Source organism: Epinephelus lanceolatus, chromosome 2 (genome assembly GCF_041903045.1).
Source record: "Epinephelus lanceolatus isolate andai-2023 chromosome 2, ASM4190304v1, whole genome shotgun sequence".
NCBI classification, from domain to species: Eukaryota; Metazoa; Chordata; class Actinopteri; order Perciformes; family Serranidae; genus Epinephelus; species Epinephelus lanceolatus.
The window spans coordinates 25,458,733-25,478,554 of record NC_135735.1 but is presented as its reverse complement, the minus strand read 5'-3'; the positions used below and the strand labels follow the sequence as shown (position 1 = coordinate 25,478,554).

The 19,822-nt window shown below is 43.5% G+C and overlaps 1 protein-coding gene across 5 annotated transcripts in view; it reads left to right on the top strand.

The window, feature by feature from the left end:
• zfhx3b (zinc finger homeobox 3b) overlaps nt 1-19,822 on the top strand; it is a 219,310-nt gene that overhangs the window by 77,231 nt on the left and 122,257 nt on the right. The gene's annotated exons all lie outside the window — the stretch shown is intronic.

The window sequence follows — 19,822 nt, the reverse complement described above, 5'->3', positions numbered from 1 at the left end:
CACGTCTCTCTTTGAAATGTGCAATCCCTCCGCCCTGTCTTAGTTCCTCTAGCTACACTTTTCCCCTTTCCCCCACTTTGTCCATCTTTGCTTTCTTTTTTATTTTTCATCGCTTGTTTGCTTCTTTTGAAGCGTTGTTTTTAAGTCGATTCTCGCTCATTCCCTGACGAAGTCACATGCAAATCGATCGACATGTGTATGTGTGTGTGTATGTGTGCGTGCGTGCGCCAAAAGGGGTTCGTGTTTGCGAGCGTGTGTGTGTTGTGTGAATGTGGTGTGTTGAGATAAACGAAGCCCCGGGTCTCCTTCATGACAAGAGCGGATCAGCAGGACCTTGTACACGGACAGCCTGAGAGTCTGAGCTGCGTTTCAGAGAACAGACATGTGGTTCAGGGGAGACATAGGCAGGCTGGAGCTGCTGCTGCTGCTGCTGCTGCTGCTGCCTCCAACTACTTGGCTACCGTATCTGACTTTCAAGAAGAACATTTTTTTCCCCGAGAAATGCTGACCGGAATGAAAACAAAACATTGCCCTATTAGTCTGACCTTAAGCAGACATAATCATTCCAAAGTTACTGCCGGAAACTTAAATTATGGTTCAGGCTAAACCTATAGGTCACTGCATGCATTTAGTAGCCGCTTAGCCAGTTAACATTTGCAGGATTTTCTAAAGTTAAGCTACACAACATATCTTGCACATACCCAAAATAGAATAGGCTGCACTCTCGGAGGAAAATACGAGGCTTGAATAGAGACAGCCTGTCTAAGCTGCTGGGCCTTTCCCCCCTTCAAAAAATATATTTTATATCACTAACCTTACCTAGAACTAGACATTGTTACCAAGCTCGCCAAAAATCGACTTTTACGCAAAAACATAAAGAAAATGCATCTGTTATCTTGACGTTTAGGTGCAAGTGCAAGCCCGAAAATCTCCATAAATATGCAGAAAAAATAGCGACTGCTTTTCGGATGGGATGGAGCTATATGGAGTCAGAAAAAGCTGCGAGAATTATAAGTCAGGCTCGGGTATTTTACGCGACATACAGACGGGAAAAGAAAGAGGAAAAAAGGAGGTTTTGCGAGCGAGGAGAGGCATGGATAGGATATGTGTACCGTTGGGGGAAACAGAAAGGGGGGTGAGAAGCTGTGTGTGAATGTGTGTGTGTGTGTGTGTGTGTGAGGGGGGGGGGGCGGTAGGTCAGACAGCAAGAAACAGGGGGAACAGGGGTCATGGAGTGAGTGCAGAGATAAAAAGGAAAGAGAGGAAACCCCCGCGCAAACAGCCGAGGGATGATGGGGAGAGAGTGGGGTCTTGCTGGGAGAAAAAACAGGGTGATGGTAGTTGTTGGTTGTGTTTTTGGGAGCCACACAAAGCACTTGTGGTTGTCAGCATCTGCAGGATTAAGACTTTGGCTTTTAGTTTAGGATGGCAGAAGCAAAATAGACTGGTAACAGGTTTAATAAAACAAAACGTTAAGGCTGTCAGGGGGTGAGGGAGAGAAGGAGGCAAAAAAATAAGGGGGCTGAGGGTGGGAGTGTTGAGGGGGTTGGGTAGAAGGGTCAGATAGCCATGGGCCATAGAGGAGGAATCAGGGGAAGAGGTCAGATAAACAGATTCCTACCTTTCAGACTGGAGAGGAGCAGACGGACAGAGATTAGCACTTGGGAGAAAAAGGGGAAACTGGTTAATTTAAACAGTGATAATATTCATATTTAGCTCCTTCCTCTTTTTTTTATCTATTGTTGTGCAGTTCTACACCCCTGTTTTCTGTGTGTGTTCGCAACAGTAAATTGTGTGTGTTTCAGTCCCAGTGATTAGAAACTCCAAGGTGTTGCAGTGTATATTATAGGGCAGGTAGGCTGCTGTGCCAAAACTCGAGTGATCTCCCTTCCTCCCCTGTCTGACAGTAACACTCCTCTCCTCTTCCTCCTCCTCCTCCCTCTCCCTCCGTCTTCTGTTACAAAACAAAGACAGCAGAAATGTTTACTGTCATCTCACCTGTCTGATTTCCCCGTCTTGTCTCATTGTCATATTTATGTTTAATTATAACAGTTCTTGGCAAAGGTATAGGAATGTCATTGGCTTTATTTCTATGTATTCTATTTCAGATATGTGTTTGTCAGACGTTGTGTTCGGTGGAGCTAACTATATTATCTCATGCTCAGCTCTGGCTGTGATATTGGAAGTATTGCGTTCACGAGAACTGTGAAGTGCTGAGGTGCCACCAGAATGATGGTTTCACCACTGACAGTGTTAAAAATAATTGAAAATGGGCCATTTTCATTTTGAACTCATTACCTGTGGTCATGGTTATGTCTTCATTTTTATTAATATCTTTATCAAGAATATTTTTTTTAATGTGTATATATTTTTTAAAAAAAAAACAAAACAAAAACATTTTAATATTTAGATGAATTAAAACATTTAGATACAGCCAGGTTATTCACCACACCTGAAGGGAAGAATGGAAAAGAATAAATGAATAACACTCTCATGCAAATATTTTACTCATCTGATTATTCAAATGAATTTAATCAGATTTTATTTTAATTAATTGTGAATTGCTTCCTATAGCTTTGTGGCACCAGGCAGCTGTTTTAAAGCATTACATACATGGTTATAAAAATAACTTAATTATAAGCATGTTTTTTAAATGTGTTAGACATGTAACAAAATCCTTTGTCTGTTAATATCAAATGATTCAAAAGTGCAGCTTTGTTTATTTGTGACGGTGTTGCTGTGCATTTAGTGATTGGACAAGATTGTAGTTGTATGATTTATTATGTTAGTGCATATGAATTGCTGTGTGTGTGTGTGTGTGTGTGTGTGTGTGTTGCTGCTGTTGTTATTGTTATTCCTATCATGAAAATATTTGCTGTTGTAACGCTGTGATGTGATCACAGTTTCCACTGTAGTTGCCACTGATCCTGCACAGCTATGAAACGCTTGTCCACTGTTAGCACTCGGTCCCCCTCCATTACCATATTCAATGACAGGTATATTCAGAGTATTCAGATGTCATTTGACTGTATGAGCAGGTATAGCACTTGCAGTCGGTGGAAATGAGATGGGAGCAGCAGTCGTCATGGATAGGCTTGTTTCGTGGTTTGGGGGTAACACAGAGAAAGGGGAGACAGCGCCTCTGGCTGTCATAACCCCTTCTCCTCCTCTCACTGTGCGTCTCCCTCTCTCCTTCTCATTCTCAGTGTGTCTCTGCATATCTCCCTCCTTAACTCCCACCTTTCGGTGCTCGGGCACTGGCTCCGTGGGGGAGCTCACTGCCATGTTATCGGTGGAAGAGAGCCCTCTTTGGGCTACCAGCAGGCTAAGGCCATACATGGGAGATTGAACACACATTAGGTGTGTTTGCAAGAGGACGTCTGTGCACACAGAACACAAAAATCCACCTAATTATGCTCTGATAAGTAAAATACAGAATGATTTTTATATCTTGTGTGAATGGAATTTTTTAAAAGAAATTGTTGTTATTATTTATTTTGTATTTTTATAAATCAGTCGGTTAAATGAATTCCTTATTACTGTATGCCGTTTGCTCTGTGAGAGGCAGAGCATTATAAATATGAAGGTCTACCTTTGTGTGGATGTGTTTTCACTGGAATCAGAGAAGAATGTAAAGTGTCAGCCATTAGCTTTATGGACATATGTAGATGAGGGCAGTCGACACAGATGATGGCTTTGAATGTGATGCGCAGTTTTGAATATGCAAGGTCGTGCAGCGACGACCAGTTGTTCCAGTTGTCCTGCAACCGAGGCCAGTGTACATGTCATGCTATCATAAAAGAGCAGGCGGGGGGCGGGATCTCGGCTCAGCACAGGGGTGAGCAAGAAAGTGGGAAGGGAGAGTGGAAGAGATGACTGTCATGCAGGTGTGTGTGCATGTGTGTATGCTTCTGGTGTGCATGAATGCTGTACGCGATCCTTAATCCCAGCAGCCCCGAGTGTCCAGAAGGGCTCCTCTTTATCCACAGAAAGCACCCCTTTTCTTTAAAATTCCCCTCCTTGTCTTCTTTTGAGCTTTTCTTCTTCTTTTTCTTCAGTGTCATCCTTTTATCTTCTTGAAGTGAAGTTGGCGGGGATTTTTTTGTGGTTTGCTCTTTCACAATATGTTATCGTGTTAACAATCTTGGTTAAATCATTGTGGTAGACTTGATTTATGACTGAGAAGATGTATGTGTGTGTGTGTGTGTGTGTTTGCAGACGTGTTCTGATATGTTGGCATTATGAAAATCGTATTTCTTTTGAATTTGCAACGTCGAGGCCCTGTTGTGATATTCTGTTGTTTTTATGGTCATTATTTTTTACCAATTTTGAAATGTTAACAAAAATCTAAGCCAGTGTTCAAATTCAGACGAATCACAGCAGACCTATATGTTGTGATAACGCAACGCTGCTCTGATTATCTAGCACTCATACAAGGAACAGAGATACGAGGAAAGAAAAAAAAAATCCATTCAGTAACACGTTTAAAAGCAAAGTATGGCTTCTTTTTTGACTGTCTCTTCTTCAGTGAAGGAAGCCATCATAGAATAGAGCACAATAATATGTGATACAAATTTATACTAATTTGTATTCCATTTCTAACAATAAGTGAATGCTGTTGTAGTCATGGAAGGGGGGTTATAATGTGTGTGGATCTGCGTCCTTGACTAGAATCTCAATATTGCTTTGGTAATAAATGTACAATATCATTTTTGTAGCAAACAAGGCTGTTTGTTAGATAGCTGTGTTGTAACAGTAATTTAGACAGTTGTATTTCTGGGTTGCTGTATCGACTGTGAGCAGAGGACCTGTGTGATGCATGCCTGTCCAGGGCTGGCAGTATCGTAAACGCTCTGTGTGTGTGTGTGTGTGTGTGTGTGTGTGTGGCACAGCGGCTACGGCTGACTGTGTATATATCCTATTTGGGGCAGCAGCAGCTAGCTCTAGTGTTCAGGGATGGGAGGAACAAACAACAGTTTCGCGTCTGCATAGGCCACATATGCCTACGCGCGGGCGAGGCAGGGATGACAGGGACCACTCCAAGGGCTGCAAAATTGAACTGAGCTGCACCCCCCCCCCCCCCCCCCCCACCCCCCCCCCCAATAAGCCCACCCCTCTCTTGGACCCTGGAGGCCAGCATTCCACCCTCCGCACTGGCGCTTATCATCACAAAGGACAGAATGCATAAAACATGGAGGACGCTTAGACAGAGGCGGCCCAGGTCGCCTTTCTCTCCCCACACTGAGCCCTGGAACAATACGTGGGCCCCTCTGGCCTGTGACTCTGACGACACACACGCCGTCTTTTTATCCTCCCCTATTTCTTTGTCATCCTCTTCCTCTTCCTCTATGTTACTGTGCTCCGTGGAGTGATAACTGCCCTCGCATTGTTTATCTGTGTCTGTGAAATCTGCATTGTGTAACCGAAATGTAAGTGTGTGTGTGTGTGTGTGTGTGTGTGTGTGTGTGTGTGTGTGTGAGAGAGAGAGAAAGAGAGAGAGAGAGAGAGACAGAGAGAGAGAGAGAGAGGGAGAGAAAGTGACAGGTTTAAAATATTGGTAGTGCATCAGATGCATAGCTCCTACCTTTGTGCTCCATATTTTTTATTGTTTTACATATTTTTAAGATAAAATATAACATAACTCAAATTCCTCAGAAAACACTGCACACTCACCGGCTGACACAGAAGTTAAATGTAAACAACTGAAATAATTTTTTCACATAAGAAATTACATTTTGTATAAAATGTTTCAGTGCAGTCATGTGAGCCGTGTCATTTTTCCTCGTCACTAATTTACAGCCAGGTCACACGATGATGCAACATCACGGCTTGTGTTAGCGCCAAATACAGTGTGTGTGTTTGAATAATCAAGCTATCAGCTTCTCAGCTTTTCTGATGGTCAGTGGGCTGGGGCTTGTTTGAAAGGCCAGATAAAGTGCTATGTGAAAGTGATATGAACATTATACGGCTATAGACTCCAGAGCTCCTTTTCTCCACAGTACTCTTTCTCCTCTGCTTCTCCCAAGACATGCGTAGTATCAACAATGGAGCAGGCAGACAGACAGACAGACAGATGGAGTATTTCACAGTACATTTTCTGATTTATACGACACATGCGTGCAGTGTTTCTCAGGTTTTATTTCCAATTATGCAGATAATTTATTTCCTTTTTCAAATTGTGTTGAAAGCCCAGTTTTGGTTTCAGATTTAGGTCACACTGATTTTAATTTCCTTTCTGTGCGTGCTCTGCGTCCATTCTGTGACAAACAGTAGTAATGTGCGGCTGAGAGGATTTTTTCAGTCTGTATCTGTCTGTACGTTGTGTCTGATAGCTGGGCTGTAGGAATGCACTGCTAGGATGTTCAGGACCCCAGCAGGTCTATGGCACTTCCTCTCTGTGTACCTCACAGCTTATCCTCCTCAGGATTATAGAGAGAAGAAAAGAAAAGAGTGATGGCAGGAGCACCCTTTCCCTCTCACACCCTCTTCCCCATTTTTTACAATACACACACACTCACACAAACGCACACACACACACACACAAAATCTCAACAAAAAGTGTAATTCATTTGCAAATGTGTAGTAGCCTGTCCATGTTCCCAGTGGAAGAGAGAGAGAGGGAGAAGAAGAGAGAGAAGGAGAGGGAGGGGCAGAGATGGAAAGACACAGAGAGCAAGCTGCAGTGTGTTTCAGTGTGAGACTGGGCTGAGGTGAAGCTACCGACTGCTTCTTCCTGGTCTGGAAAAGCAGCCGACTCCATCTGTCCATTGATAGATTCTTTTGTGGTTTGTGTGCGTGTATCGTTTTGACTGTGTAAGTAACTAAACGTGTGTGTGTGTGTGTGTGTGTGTGTGTGTGTGTGTGTGTGTGTGAGCGTGTGAGCTGTTGTCATAGTTGTATAAGTTTCAACTCGCTATTTGTCATTCCCCCCTAGCTTCTCCTGAGGTGGCCTGGTGCTGTTTCGCTCAGTACCCCAGGCGACTGATCCGCCAGTCGTGAAGGGGTTAAGAAGCAGGGATAGCCCTCTTTTGTCTCTGCGGCCCTCTTTGCCATTGTTGTGGTGGAATTGAGCTCGGTGCACCTCACTTGACCACAGCAAAGCAATAAAATGGCCTCTAAGTGCTGTAGCCTCCGTAGTCCTCTGATGTCAGCTCTCTTCCAGCTTCTGCCGTTATATTTTTCCTTTTTTCTACAAACACATGGGCATGCCTCTGCGTGCAATGTATGTTCACACACACACATACTGTACATTATTTTCTTTCAGTGTTCATTACTCCTGCAGAGCTGGCCTTTTTTTTTTTATTAATTACTTATGTGAGATTGAGCTCACATGTCATTTTTTTCCTTTGTTGTCAGAAAGTGCATTTAAATCACATACTAAACTTTGGTTTGGTGTTGGTGCTTTGCATGGAAACACAAAATACATATAATCAGAATATCTAATATTAGAATATATACTGTAAAGGACCTGTTAGCACCTGCAGGGTTATTTGAAGTGAGAGTGTGCTAACTGCTCTCACAAAGCACATTCAAAGCTGCACACATGTTATATTTTTCATGAGCTATGAGAATAATTTTAAGTGTTTATTAAGGCTTTACATTCAGCAGAATGATAATGGTACTCTGTTTTTTATATTGTTGAGTGTGTGTGTGTGTCTGCCTCTGTGAATGCCACTAAATATCTAGGCCGATCCGACCACCACCGCCACCACCTGATAGTCATTATCAAATCGAACGCTGAAGTCCCGCTGTTATAGCTGCTGAGTGAATGCTACAGAGTTAGATACCTTGGTTATGCTATATTATTTTACATTTTCTTTCAGTTGAATTACTAGCAATAATGATACAAATATTGTGTGTGATCATTTTATTTGTTCAGTTTGAGAGTGTGTTATTATAATGCATAGTGTTGGTGGTATTGTGTCTGATTGCACAGATGATTGTTTATAGCAGAGTCCCACCTCTGCAGACGTTGTAATTAAAAAGAAGATATACCGCATGTGCGTCTGTCGCCATCCCATCTCATCTCGTCAAATAAGCATCTAGCTGTTGCAGTGAGCATGTCAGTGGATTTATGAAAGATTTCTGATTGGCTGGATTATAATTGGCACTGTCCCGAGTGTAAACCATTTATGCCAGGTGTCATACAGACGGCATTAAATGTTGCGCCAAACTGCAATTAAACCAACATTTCCTCAAAGCCACAATATTACATCTCGACATTATTCTGCAGGGTGTCTCTGTCTTGTGTGCCTTTGCCTCACCCTTCTCCTCTCCTGCTCTCCTCCTCCCTGAAATGTGTGGTTTCCTCTCTGGGTCTCACTGTACCTAAAACAAATGCTCTTTCTCATTTTCACTGTGTTAAATGAACAAACATAAGGACCCCGGTGCCTCATAATAAATTGATTAGAGAGAAGCAGACTCCCACACAGCAACACCGAAAACTAGAGATGTACTGTGTGTGTGTGTGTGTGTGTGTGTGTGTGTGTGTGTGTGTGTGTGTGTGTGTGTGTGTGTGTTTAGCCTAAGGAGGAGGACACATGCTCCCTTCTTCTCTCTAATACACATACACCAACACAGCAACTGAAAATGTATATTTATCCAGTTTAATGGCGGCTCTCGTCTGCCGGTCCCGATGCTCCCACCTTCATGGCAGGCTACGTTCTAACCATCGTTGTTGCACCCAGTGGCTGATGTCTCATGACAGCGACAGTGCCGTGGCGTTTACATATTCGACACGGAGCCCTGTGCGACTGTTTGGTTTTCATTCTGACGTTCAGTGCCACAGGAGCAGAGATTTGGTCTAGGCTGGAGGGGGTGGGGCAGGTCCCACGGGGCTGACACAGGGCTAGACGGCCGTGACAGACTGGTGACCTCGGCTTTGTGACGTCATTTGCCTCGTCTGGTCACCATGGAATTAATTTTCCCTGCTGTTTAATAAATGAAGATAGGGGCCTGGGCTAGTTTTTGCAGCTATATGTGACATTCTGGTGAATTCTGGAGACCTGGCGATACTAGAGGAAAGCATTTTACCTGTAATAATGGCTTGAGTTTAAAACATGCCCTCTGTCACCTGGGCATCTGCTGCATACCTGCACGTCTATCACACTGCAGTTTAGCTTTAATCAAAAGACATGTCCTTCTCTTTTTCAAGCAGGGCTGGCTGAACATTTGACTTTTCTGTATTACCCAGGTGGTTAACAAATAGCAAGCGAGCATTGTTGTGAGGCAGTAAAACAAAACACACCCTGACCACATATAGGAAGTCAGCCTGAGGTAAGAGCTAGGCTCAAAACGGATACTGACTGTTAGAACAGTTTTTCTCCTCCTTACATGCCAAGTGCCAATTCTTTGACAAGTAATGCTCTGCTTTTCCTCTCGTCTGCTTCTTTTTCACTCTCCCTCAGAGCAATATTTAAGCACTTTTCCCCCAGAGCTGTTCTAAATCATGTGCATTTGATAGAAAAAAAAAAAAAAAACAGTCTCATAAATGAGATATAGTTTGGGCAGCATCTCCTCCATAGACCCAGTGGTGTCCCTGCAACTCAGCCAAGGTGCATATCAGGAGGAGGATGGCTATAAAATAGGCTCCTGCTTTTTGTTGGAGCCAGGTGTTTCCTCATGTTGGATCATGCCCCGATGGGGAACAACAGGCCACATGGCAGGTGAGAACCAGGTTTTTAATGCTAGAGGTTAGCTTTTCCTTCTGTGGTCTTTCTGTGCCGTGAGCTAAGCCGAGGAAACTTGCAAGCAGTAGTGGACTGTAGTAGTAAAATCGCACTCTGGGCTGAGGATTAACACAGGAAGTAGCCCTTGTATGGTGCAGGAGCTCTGTGGATGTACTCGTTCCCTCCTAGCAGCACCAGGAACAGGACAAGTGTGTAGATGACACAGCCTTTGTTTACACTGGAGAGAATATGGGTTTGGAGGAAGGAGAGAAAAGAGAGAGACGGTGGTCAGAGGAGGGGGAGGGAGGGAGGGCACAGACACCAGTCTCATCACTTCCTTCCTGTAGTTTTTTTCTTGTTTTTTTTTCATGAATCGCCATTGTCAAAACAACAGAAGAGGAAGTGTAGATCTAACAGGTCCACTACAACAATTTCATTAACTATAATGTCTATAAATTTAAAACAGCAGAAAATATAAAAGTGGTAGCATGCTTGTGATTGACTGTTGTGTAAATGTAGTCTGCCTCTGTCTCTACGAATCTGTAATCTACCAGCTTGGTCGACCCTGGTGCAGCTACGACAATTCTCTTTTTCCTCCCAGACAGCGTACAATAAACAAGCCTACATGTTTTGACCCCGATCAAGACTGAACATTCATTTCTCACACTCTGTAGACCCCCGGCTTCCTCGGGATACCTCTGTGCGCGTTGATGCAAATGTGCACAGGCGCATGGATGTGTGAATGTACATGGATATATCTGTATGCGTTCTTTCCTGTCTTTCACACAGAATTTCTGCATAACAAAAAACTGACACCTGCACCCTCTTGTCTTATTGAGTCCTGTGGTCAGGGCAAAAACTGCACTTTCAGATGACAGATGGCTATGTGGGCCTTCAACAGGAAGCCTGGCTACACTGTTTCACAATCTCGAGAAACAAGAACCGAGTAACCGCGCCATGGCGTGTTGTCTGCTTTTTTTTTCGTAATGGATGCCAGCTTGTCTGTAGTGGGTACAAGCACAAGGCGAAGGGAGGGGGTACCCCGGCATAAGTGGACCCCTGAGACCTCCTGGAGGGGTAGAGGTGTGGCGAACGTCTGTTTTGGGCATGGCTTGTGTCAGCGTGTTTAGCGTTTGCCTCTGAGGGCATTTATATGCAAATGCTAAACAACCTATTGGGGTGGCTAATTACAGCAGGGCCTTTGTGTGTGCCAGGCAGTGAGAAGCAGGGAGTTACTAGCATGCAGAGCTTGGACTTCCCCTGCTTGTTTACTCATTGTCTTTCCTTATTACCCCCTCATTGACACTCCCCTTTTGTGTGGCTGTGCCGTTTGCCTGCATGCTGGCTCCTCCCCTTGTGGTGCTGGAGTTAATGTAGTAGATTAAAGAGGCAGCACTCTGGCCCTGTTTACTTCCTCTTTCATCTGGTGGCCCCGCTCTGCTTTACTTTTTTAGCCATCCCTCCTGTAGCTTGTTCGTCTAGCCACCACCCATTCAGGAAGGATCCAGCCTCATAGTACTCTCTCCCTCTCTCACCCTCCTACAACTAATGCTCAGCTAATTACTTTGGGTGATAAAAATGCATTTAGGTCAGGTTCTAATGCAATGCAAATTTATGAGCAGGCAGAAGCAAATATTAACTTGTAGAGTCACTGATAGTCATTGGCTGGGGACAAAGGTACACCTCCCTTAACCGTCAAATATGAAGGTTTTTATGTGCTTTCCGTGTCGCTGCCTGTTTTTTTTTTTTTCTTTGTTGTCACAGATCTGAGGGCAATGAAAATGCTCCAACTGCATAGGCTCCTACTAGAAACCTGTATAAAGATATGCCTGCTGTTAGACAAAATCATAGTGTGGTAAAGCCCACATACTAAGGTAGCCCTATTTTTATCATTGCATAGAACTTGACTCTGAAATATGAATTGAATAGTTTCTTTTCCTCTTCGTGTTGCTGCCAGAAATTACTGTATAATTTGTAGTAATGAAACCACAACTAAGTCACTGTAGTAAAAGGTGTGTACACAGTGTTTCACAACTACACCTGCTTTAGTTGCAGTATGACTGTGTAATTCTGCTGTCCTTTTTAAAATCAGCTGCAGCATTACCTTCTTTATTATACAGTGAAAACTGCATTTGTAGAGGAGTAGGTGTTGCTCAGTCTGTGTGCATTAGTGTGTCTCACTGTTCACATGTCCCCTCTATATTCTAAATCTCTGCTGAATACACAACCATATCAAACTGGTCCTGCTGCATTCCTGTGAAATTATTTGTCTTGTGCTAAAACAAAGAGAGGGGAAGAGAGCAAAAGCGCTGGTTTAGTGTCGCCTCTCACTTCATTTTACTACTTTAGTTTCGCCACTTGTTCCATGCTTTTGCCACCACTTGTGCCCCTTACTACGCCAATTACACCCACACTTTCATGTGTTGGCCCTGACATACACATACCCTGACACACACTCATACATACATACATACGCGGGGGGGGGGGATTTGGTTGGCCGAGGAAGCTAAGCTGGATCAAAGGCCGTGTGTGAGGGAGCCAGGGTACCTCGTAGAAAACAGCTGCCTCTTGCTGTCTCTGCCTCTCACCCTAGCCTGACAGCAGCCAGAAATATGAGGCCTCTCCAGACCTCTGTCCTGGGAAAAAAGGACAGGACGGCACACATACACTCAGAAAAGCTTTTGTCTCTGCTCTCTCTCTCCCGCTCGCTCTGCCCTCGCTCGCTCAGACATACAAAGAAGAAAGAAAGCCGTTTGTCTATGCTCATTCACTCATTCAGCCACAAATAGAAATCTTCGTTTCACATATACACTCCCTCTGCCAACCTCACAAAACCATTAAATTATCACATGCTTGATTTCTCTTTATTGTCTGTTTGTTAAACTCTTTCATTAGCTGTTTTAGTCAATTTGGCGCAATTTGTCTGTCAATCTTACTCTGCATTTGCCTTTCTCTCACTTCCCTCAACATTGTGCCTGCTCTTTCTGTGAGCTAGGCCTTCCCCAACACTGTCTGAGGGCGCTTTTCTTCTCCTATACTCTTGTCTCCACCTTGCCTCGCCACATGTCTGGGATTTCTCTCCCTCTGCCCTGCTTCTCTGGCGTGTTCAAACTCTGACAGAGTTGAGAAAGGCATTCAGCTCCCTAATCCGGGCTCCCTCTATCAGGAATGCTAATACGTGTGATTGTGTGACCCGCTGAAGCCCGGCAACATCTGCAGGAGCCTATGGCGAGCCCCCACCCTCCCACACCCACCCTGCCCCCTGCCTTTGAGCGTTCACTCGCTGCCATTATTTCATTGTTTCACTTCACGCCTGTGACTGGGCAGTGCAGTTAACCCTCTGCTGCTCAGGCCAGGCGAGCTGCAGTCCTGCACACAGGGCCAGAGGGGTACTGAGGAGGGGCGTATGGGTTTGTGACAGCCCTTTCCCAGGACAGGCCTCCCTGCCTGCCCATCTGGACCCCTACACACAGCTCTACCCCTCACACTGTTTACTTATGCATTCCACTACCAGTCAGCGTGCATGTGTGTGTGCGCATGTCGTCTGTTTAAAAGTGTGGTCACTTGTGAGTTAAGGCATAATTGCAGGAGTTACCATCTGCGTCGCACTGTTGGATGTTGCTACACGAGCCGGCTCTTGCTTTCTCAGGAACATCAGGAAAAGGAAACTAACTCTTGATAGGATGAGATCTGAAGGGATTGTGGTGTTAGCCAATGAAAAGCTGTTATTAAATTTTCACCCACCCCTTTGCCAGGTATTGAAGTTGAGAGAAAATTATTGTTGGGATAGTGTCTGTTTTCAGAAAGATGAATTACTGGTAAAGCACAACTGTCAGAGTGAATCTGTGTCAGGCTGGAGTGCCGCTGATTGAATTACCCCTCTCCTCAGTCCTGGCTGTACTCCTGCATATGTATTCAAGCTAAACCATACAATAGACAAGCAAAGGGGGGCAGATCAGATTTCTATGTTCTTCATTCACATTCTAACATTATACTATCAAAGCTTTAGGGTTGTGAGATATGTCAGAATGCGGCTCATGTAACCTGTTTTCACTGAACTCAGTTTTTGTACACATTCACACATGGTTAGATGTCCATGTACATGTGCTCTAGTAGCCATTTGTCGATGCCAGAGAAGAAAGAAGCAACTAACTTGTGGCAGTATATGAATATGAACATATTCAACTTTTCAAAATGGCAGCAGTTGCAATTATTTGATCTAAAAATAACCCCACAGCCACAGTGGTAGTAAATGAATTTTAACTTCTGCTGCAGCAGCCCACACAAAATACGAGGTTCTAATTGTCTAAGTGTCGGCTAATTGAGTTTGTGTTCTACCTTGGAAGTAGATGTGTCCCTACGAACTGCATTCTAATGCATCGTAGAAACGCAACACAACTAGTCAGAGTAATAAACAACCACAAAAACAAACAGAGTCAGCTTTGTACCGAGCTGCAATGGCAGCTGTAACCACTAGGGATCCACATTCAGTGACTGTGTCCATCCCTGGCTCTGGAAAATACACACAGACACACAAACACACGCGCGCACACACACACACACACACACACACACACACACACACGCATTCCGTTAATGTTGGAACAATGATTTTGTCCATTGTTATCAAAACCATGATTAATCATTACATTTTTGCAAAGCAGGGGCAGGGTTACCATGGGGACATAAAATGATCCATGCTGCTTTGCATATCAACAGAAAAGTTTACAATTGCAGTACTACTCTGTGTGTGTGTGTGTGTGTGTGTGTGCGCGTGTGTGTGCGCGTGTGTGTGTGTGTGTGTGTGTGTGTGTGTGTGTGTGTGTGTGTGTGGGAGCCGCTACAGGCCCGATCAGCTTTAAAGAGAGATGCACTCTTTAGGGATCCTCTGTGTCTTCCTTTGACCTCTGTCGTTCAGCTCAACAGGCTGTTTGTAGCGTGCTGAAACACATTATTGGGCAATTCAGCATGAATGAAGGTTTGATAATTTCCTGCATTCCCTTGCTCTTGAATGCTATTGTAGATTTTCCCCCCACTTATGAGAAGTTGTTGTTTTCTTACTGGTCTAACTGGCTCTCCTTTTTTAGAAATTAAATTGAGTTTGAATTCTGCATTGTAAAAATATTAAAGCACATTCTTCATCAAAAAGGAGTGTGACAATTTGAAACATTTGGTGTGGAAAATTGAGCTTTATTTTCTTAATTTTATTTACTATTCCATCTATCCTGCTTTGCAAGGCCTAACATAACAGAGAGAACATTATCTACTAGTTAGACCTGGGTAGGAAAAAAAAGTGGAAATTATAGTAATAGAAAATAGAATTAATGCTCAGCTTTTACTGAACGTGCACATGAATATGAAATGTTAAACAGGACTTTCCAAATGCAGAAATAGTTTTAATGCTTTGTTATAACCGCAGTCTGTGTTGTTTGCAAATTAATTGAATAAATAAGCCCAAGAGGAGTGTTAAGACTGATTTAAAAATATTGTGGCACCACCATAAAACTGCCACAGTTACTATATGGAAACAGAATATTAGGAAAAAAAAAGGAAAGTCATACCACGCTTTGTTAATGAACAAGATTCAAGCAAAGTTTAACACTGTGAATCACTAAACTTTTAACATATGTTTTGTTTTCCTTCAAATATCAGATATATAATGATCATGATGTTCAGATCACAGTTACAGAATTTTAAACTGTGTTAAATGGTAGGCTCACACTTTCTCCAGAGAGATAGTCAAGCTCTGTCCATGTGCACTTTAGTTTAATGTTCTCCCCTGCTCTGTGTGATAGCGATTTTGCTTGTTCTCTGCAAAAACGATTTAAACCGAATACGAGCCACAGGGGAATATAAGTTGGCCTGCCGTGCCAGTTCCCATGACGGCTCATTGAAACCAGGGATGGAAGGATGTCCTCCATTTTTAAGATCAAACTTCATGCCATAACAGGCCTCCCTAGGCTTCATTTACATCTACAACAACACACCGCTCTGGAATGATCATCTGCTGTGCTATGTACACACACTTTGACATTGTTATGAATCTGTACATTCCGGATACATTGTGTTTTACCAATATAAGATATAAATGTTTGATTGAAATAACTGCAGATTACAGCTCCCCCATTCCTTTGTTTACAGACATGTTTCAGGGTTTCAAGACGGTTTAAAAGGAATGAGCTCTACAGAGCCAAATTGGATCTGGGTATGTAAATACTGCTCTGATGTTTAATGAGAAACAAAGTTAGCTAATTATAGCAGCTCTGAGAAACATGAGGAGGACAGTGGGAAATGTTTCCATCACTCCCTAGCTCTATAGATTACTGCCTAATTGCCTCAATCGAATCAGGCGGAGACATTAGCCAGAGAGGCAGAGAGTGAGAGAGAAACATGGGGATGGGGCTGATTACACATATCCGTCAGTGGCTCTATAGATAATCCAGCAGAGGACCAGCAAGTCGGGCTCTCTGACATGGCATGAGCCTGTCTGTCTTCTTTAGTCTGTACGTCTCCTGGGTTGTGCTCCCTCCCCCCAATGCAGTTATGAAGGTGAGGATAGCAGGGTGCTGTATTCTCTCCTGCCACGCCAGCCAGCTGCAGAGGTGATTCATACTCCCATGCGGAAGTTTTTCAACTATAATTACATGTAATTCTGACACATGTTTATGCCTGATTTTACCAGACAGCTTCTCCACTAATGACAAAGTAGCACACAACATCCTCCCAAACATTTGTTACAACAATATTTTTCTACCTTATTATTGTATGTTGTAATTTTAAGTACTGGGTGAAAAAAAAACATGCAGCGCTAGTTTGGCTGACCTGTTGAGAAGCCGGGGGAGTAGGTTCTGCCCTTCTACAACAAATGCTGCATTATCTGCTTTGTTAAATATAAAGAGTGTAAGAAAAGTGAAACTTAAGACAAATAGCACAATGAAATGTGTTTTTTAAGAATGCTCTGACGCTGTGAAGCCTAGCTTGTCTTTCCTCTGTGTATTTATGTCTCGCTGGAAGTGGTGAGAAGGGAGGAAACTGACTTGTTTATTCTATTTCTGTTAATTCCTCTAATTCCTGTTAATGGTGGTGCAGGAGAGGAGGAGACGTTTTGCATGTGGCTGTTAGCTGTGCTCCTTGCTTAGGTTTGGTAGGCAGGGTGAGGGGAGTAAGAAGCTCCATTGGATCTGTTTCGTCCTCAGAGCGCAGTGATATTGAGGTCAGCTGTCCAAAATGATCTCATGTTAAGGAATCGGCGAGTCAGCAGGGTCAGAGCAGAACCGCCATGACGACACTTTCTCCACGGTGATAACGCTGCCCTCCTTTCCCTCCCCTTCACTTCCTCTGCATGGGAACAGCAGAGAAGAGTCTGAACTGTGTCTGTGCCCTTTTACTCTGGAGCAGAACGGTACTGCCTTTGTTCTGTCACAGAACCAGGCTCAGAAATCAGGTGAAGATGGTCTCAGTTAAGATTAATTGGATCTTTACAGTTGCGATGATCCAGAGCTGCATGGCTAATCCTTCTATCTTCTTTATCCCTAAACAAACATCTGAACTGCTGAAAATAGCCAACAGAAAATAGCTGTTTCCTGGATGTCATAGCAGTGTAAATGGGTGCCTGAACAATCCTTCCCAGGCAGTATGTCACGGAGCATGGTGTTGGAACAGCATGTAGGAGTTCTGTGTGGGGGACCCAGACCCCAGCAGAGTCCTTTTTAACAGTTCCGTTGGGAAAGTAGGTACTGTAAACAGATAATGCCGCTCATGCAGAAAGGGCCGGAAGTGGGAGGTCTCACTTGTCCAGACATTAAGAATGAGCACTCTGGGTGTGAATCTTTGGAAAGTTATATAGGAGCATTTTGCATCAATATTGCTGCTCGTTTATACACACCACTTCTCCCTGCCATAGGGTTCAGTGTTTGTAGACTTAGCTGTATGGATGAAATACCAACAGTTGACTTATCAGCAGTTCAGCCGAATATTGTTGAAGTGTATTGAGCAGAGCTTCAAAGGCGTGTTTGTGTTGCTCGCAGGTCACATGCACCGGTCTCAAGTGACTGTAAGCAGGCCACAGCTCATATCTCTTTTTCTATCTGAAAATCAGTCACATTCGACCTGACTCTTTCACTTTCTAATCCTCACACCACCTTCTCACCTTTCCCTCCGTCTCCCTCACTCTCTCCCTCTCTCTTGCACACACATGTGTTCCCATAATTTATGGCTGCCGGGTCCTTGATCAATTGATAGCAGGGAATCCTTTGGTAAATAGAGTTTTAGACACATTGCCAATAGACCTGGGCTATTGATTGGAGTGTAAATTAAAAACTTAATCAGGTCTCTGAGATAAGATTTATCTCCGCCCCAAGCAAATTACAGGGCTGACTTGGAGACATAAAGGCAGGCCGGCGGGCAGATGAGCACTGCCCCTTCGCGGGTGCCAAGTCTGGCCACGATTCTCCGTCCTGTTCCCGTTTAACTGCCGGTGCCAGTCTCCACCACTTCTGGGCTCACTTCTGTCTTGTGGAATAGACCATGAAGACTTTTAGTGTTGACATAACGGATGAAGGATTTTCCTGTAGTCTTTAGTTAGAACAAGACCGACTTAGACTAACACAGTGTAAAGCATCTGGTGGACATATTTATCCAATATGTCTTATTGTTCCATGATGCACTTTCAGTATGGCTGACCCAAGTGGGAAGTAGTTTTATTTCTTTATCATTTTGTTCTGTTTAGCAGTTTATCTTGTTCAGTCTTGTCAATATTCCCTCTCCCCCCCCCTCCGTCTCTCTCCTTCTCTCTCTCACTGTGTGTTTAATCACTTACTTTCATTGCTGCCTGTGATGAAATATGTAAATCATTACACCCAGCTTTTATTTCTTCAATAATATTCTCATCTTGTTGAGGTCATTTTACGCCACAATAAATTCATGCACATTCATACGCACATGCGGTGTTGTCTATATTTTATATGTATTAAGACAATCCTTGGGATTGCACATTGATCAGTATATGGATTTCCACAGTAATTGCTGAGGGAAATTTTCTCTGTCTCTACTCTTCTTCATTATTAATATTGGGAAATGGGTATACATTCAAAATGTCTCTGAGTATAATTTCATCTTAAAATAACGAGAGCACTTTTAATTCATGCCAGCTGATACAGAGTAGCAGGCGTACTGAGGACTGGGGTTTCCTCAGGTTTCACAGATAAGAAAGACACACTCACTCAGGATCCTGGGATATGTACCTCACAGGTATCTGCCTGAATCTTTTAGTCGGTAATTAAAACATACATTTTTTTCCCTTGTGATTAAGGCCGGTATTAGGCTCTGCTCAGGGATTATAGCACTTCCCATTATCTCTTGTTATAGTCCTCATATATAGAAGCCATAGAAATGACATTGACCCAGAGAGAGAGAGAGAGAGAGAGCGAGAGAGACAGACAGCAAGAGAGGACAATGGAGAGCAGACAGTTGAGGAGGTCACAAGTCCATTAGCAGATAACCGTAAATGTACATAAATATAATAAAATGTGCAACACCCCTGAGGACAATTATATTGTTGAATATATGGACATCATTTTGGGTTTGTGAAGTGCTGGGTAAGTGTTAGAGGTCCCCAGAAGAGCCATGCAACCTAACCTATCCAGTGGCTACATAATGGTGGCCAAGCTTTCTTTTTGTCTAGTTGTGGGGGAGGCTGAGACCATCAGTAATAGGCTTTTTGCCTGATAAGCCCGGAAAATACTCGTTTAGTTAGTGAAAGTGCAGAGGGATCCTGGCCTGATAAACCCGCTGTTTCCGTCTGTAATACCCAACAGCTAAAATCAATAGTTGGGATAATTCTCCCGCTAGTCGTCCAGTCTCCTTTATCTGCAGCCTTCCTCAACCCATGTACATGGGGGTGGTGGTTAGCTGGAGTATGCCTCTGTGTATATTAGAGGTTATATAGTTACACTTACATACAACTTTGCTTTTTGTGAGTGTTGCTTGCATTTGTCTTAAATGCCGTTTTCAGTGCCACCACAGATTGTATTTGACCACTGCTGCCAAATGCTCGCCTTAAAACTCTGATATTTTTTCAACTCTTCAGCAGTTAGTGTGCTAGTTTTGGCACACAGTTCACTTCAGGGCAAACTCATGGTCATTTTCATGGTGTG